The sequence below is a fragment of the Microtus ochrogaster genome, chromosome 1, assembly GCF_000317375.1.
Source record: "Microtus ochrogaster isolate Prairie Vole_2 chromosome 1, MicOch1.0, whole genome shotgun sequence".
Classification (NCBI taxonomy): domain Eukaryota; kingdom Metazoa; phylum Chordata; class Mammalia; order Rodentia; family Cricetidae; genus Microtus; species Microtus ochrogaster.
Window position 1 is genome coordinate 77,644,113 of NC_022009.1, and position 3,363 is coordinate 77,647,475.

General features: G+C 43.6%; 1 protein-coding gene across 9 annotated transcripts in view; it reads right to left on the minus strand.

Moving 5' to 3' along the window:
* Nucleotides 1–3,354, minus strand: part of Dgkb (diacylglycerol kinase beta) — a 594,132-nt gene extending 590,778 nt beyond the window's left edge. For 5 of the 9 annotated variants that reach the window (XM_013347834.2, XM_013347832.2, XM_005343839.2 and 2 more), the window contains exon 1: nucleotides 2,759–3,255. The gene's annotated coding sequence lies outside the window, so the exon portion shown is untranslated. Of the gene's footprint in view, nucleotides 1–2,758; nucleotides 3,256–3,294 lie in introns of those variants that run through there. The other 4 variants (XM_013347831.2, XM_013347829.1, XM_026782456.1 and 1 more) reach the window with 4 other exon arrangements.
* Between the last annotated feature and the right edge of the window lie 9 nt (nucleotides 3,355–3,363).

A 3,363-nucleotide genomic window follows, 5' to 3' on the forward strand; every position in this document is an offset into this window, starting at 1 on the left:
ACTTTGGGGAAGGTCCAAGGCCCTCCCTACTATTTTTAGGCTGAGGAAGGTATCCATCCATAGAGAACAGGTTTTTAAATTTAATCTTGGGTCATATTTATTATAAATAGTAGAAAATACCTTTCTCCTATAGCTTTTGTACCATAAATAAGACAATGTATTCAAAGGGCTTCACCTGCAGTTACTAAGCTTGTAATAATTGGCAATTGCTCATTCTTTGTGTGGTGAGAAACCATTTTTGGTAATAACCCAAGAGGTTTTCAAGCACTTGAGTCTACTTCCTTCTAATACCCAGTGATGGACAAGTACACAGAACTGTTCCTTGGGATTAAATTTCATGTCAGTGTTTCATGAGAGAAAAAAAAAGTCTACAGAAATGGGGAGAATCTTCTTCCCAGCTCTGCCTGAAGCCTCCTCTGGGCAGGTGCACCTGGCTAGAGGTAACACTCCTAAGGGAATTCTGTAGCTGTCATGCATATACAAATACAGCTGTAATCCTGAAGCCAGCCAGGAAAGGATGATATTCAAACGGCTTCTCTAAGCCTGTGCATAACCTCAGTCATTATTAATAGATAGGTTTAGATTCAGAGAACAGGTCTAACTTTGAGATTTCTGACTATGGCTATTTCTGTCAATAGCATTCAAAGGGAAGCATGAGTCAGAAACTCCTTGTCTAGTTCAGACACGGTCCCAACAAATTGCACTAATGGTTTAAACATGAAAATAACTTCGCTGTAAAGTAATCTGACAATCCTTTTCCCAGATACAGCTCCTAGACTTCTTGCAATATGACATCACCATGAAGTCTGAAGGAAACACATTGCTACAACTTGACTCCTGTCTTTGAAGAACTCTTGATAAACAGCTGAGTTCTTAGCCTGTTTTCCCTTCAGTTGGATAAATGGCTGACTTCAGGTACCCAGTGTCTCTAGAGTAGTTAGTGTGGAACTGTTTGGAAACTCACAGCAGCATCCTCTTACAGATTGTGTATGGATGCTTTCTCCTCTGCCCCCCTCCACTTTATTATCACTGTGTAAAATGTTTACCCAGGCTCACATGACAAACACATTCCCTGGATCACATGTGACTCACTGATTCACAGAGTCACAGTTAGGGATTATGCAGGTAAAATTTTTTATAGGCAGAATGATTGCCTAAAATGAATGGGTATCCCAACAGCAAAAATGGCCCCAACACTAAGTGACCCGTTATAGCTAGAGATTTCTGAGAGGAGTGGACGATTAGGCAAACAACTCCAGTGCCTCCTTGTCTTGTCTTGTTTGGAGTAAAGCAGCAGATTGGATAGCTTAGGCACAGTCAGAAAATTTTAAACTAAAATGGCTGACTAAATGCAGTCCTGAATTTCCACTTTTCATGTGACAGAGGATTTCAGAATTATATTGCATTTCACAGCAATTATTAATCTTAACGTCTTCTCTCTTTCTTGTTTTTAGACGTGTCTCAGGCCATAATCTTGAGTTTTCTGTGTAACTCTGTCTAGCCTCAAATTTATGAACATCCCCCTGTTTTAGAGCCGGTTAGGGTGACAGGTGTGTAAACACGTCTGCCCACAGAATTTGCCTCCAAAGTTTGAAACCACTTTGACCTGTCAAACCTATGATAGTGTTTGTGCAAGTGCTCATTCGAAGATCCTGGATTCCTGGAGCCTGTTTTAGGCAACTTCTGCCGTAACTGTAAGCTTCCTTAGAGTAAAATATAGTGAAATAGTCGTTTCTCCAGTGATCCTCCAGTTAAGTCTACAGCTTCCTTTCTAATTAAAACATTCTTTTAGTTCTCTTTTCTGATTGCTTCTGTGGTTCAAAAATTGGGGAAGGGGGTCCGTGAGAGTGAAACTGGCCAGATAATCCCAACTGTTTTAAATTAATTATTTCTAGTTCCCCTTTTAGAACAGACCTTTCGTGTCCTGCCAACATCTTGTTTACTTGGTAATTTGCTTTACAATGGGCTAGCCCTGGCTGACCTATTTTTAAGAGTTGGTTATCTACAGTTTGAACAAACAGGCTGGAGTTGTTTTTGAAAGTTCTTAAGCCTTGGTTTCCTTCTGCCAGTGAACACAGTCCTGCTAAGTAGCGAAGTACAATGACATCTATGTGAAAATCATCCCTTTGAAATCACGAAGACTTCAAACCGTAGTGGTTAGGCAGTGGAGATAATTGTAGGCAGTGAGAACCTGGGAGACTCCACCCCACCCACTGGAAAGAATTTGAATGTTTATCATATCATCAGTGTCGCCCAGACGGTCACCAAGAAGCCAGCTATAGATGAAGTTCACGTTTAATTTTAATATTGTAAAAGTAAATAAAAGACACGCTTGTTTTGTTTGCTTGTTTGTTTACAAATTAGCAAATGAATCTGAAATGAAATTTAGGGCAATTGGGGCATTTAAAAATCGAAGCCGACTTCTACGATTCCTCTCCACCCGCCCCCACAGGCAACCTGCCATCTCATCAGTAACTTTCAGGGGATCATACTCGCTCGCTAGTCTCCTTGCTTATAATCCCAATGAACTGAGCACTTTGCCGGACTCACCTAACATTAGGTCCCCTGCTGCAGATAACAATAAGGCGACTAATAACTCACACAGGAGTGAGGGACAAAATGCTTTCAGATTTGCATGGAGAATCCGAAGCTCTGCTTCCCTAACTTTCCTCGCCATTTCTTCTCAGCTTCCCTTCCCCCGCACCACATACCCAGAGGCCACTCAAACTGCCAACCAACCGTGCTGAGTTGAACTTACTGCAGCGTGATGCAGGCGAAGGCGAGGCGCATCTCTGAAGCGAGAGCGACAGCTTTTCCGGAGAGGAACTGGGACCAGCCAGCTCTCAGGATCCTTTCCAATTCACACGCTCTCCGCTCCGTCAGAAGGCTCCCACACAGCCCGGCTTCCCCCAAGAGCGGAGCTTCAAGAACTCTGCTCAGAGCATCCTCCTCCCGACTGCCACCCCCTTCCAGAACACACGGCCCGTTGGAACTAGTGACTGAAAGATGGAAGTCTTCTTCCAGGCAATGTCACGGGCTGCCTGCAACCCACCACTCCCAGATCATTTGCAACTCAAAAACAGCGGAGGATGAGAGCTGTAGGCTTCCGGAGCCTGAAAGTCAATTTTGGCATCTCCTCTTCCCCACATCTCACTCCTCCCACTTCACCCTCCTCTGCCGAGGCCACCTCCAGTCCTCCGGTCTTTCGCGCAGGCTAGGTATTGCAAAGCCTTGTTTCCTTATGAAACCACTAAGCCATGAGGAATGAAACTGAATTTATCAGAGAAGAAATACCTGTTGTCCGTGTCTAATGCTCTTCTCTCATCTCTCTTGGTCCAGGATTTCTGTGAGAACGCGTTGATT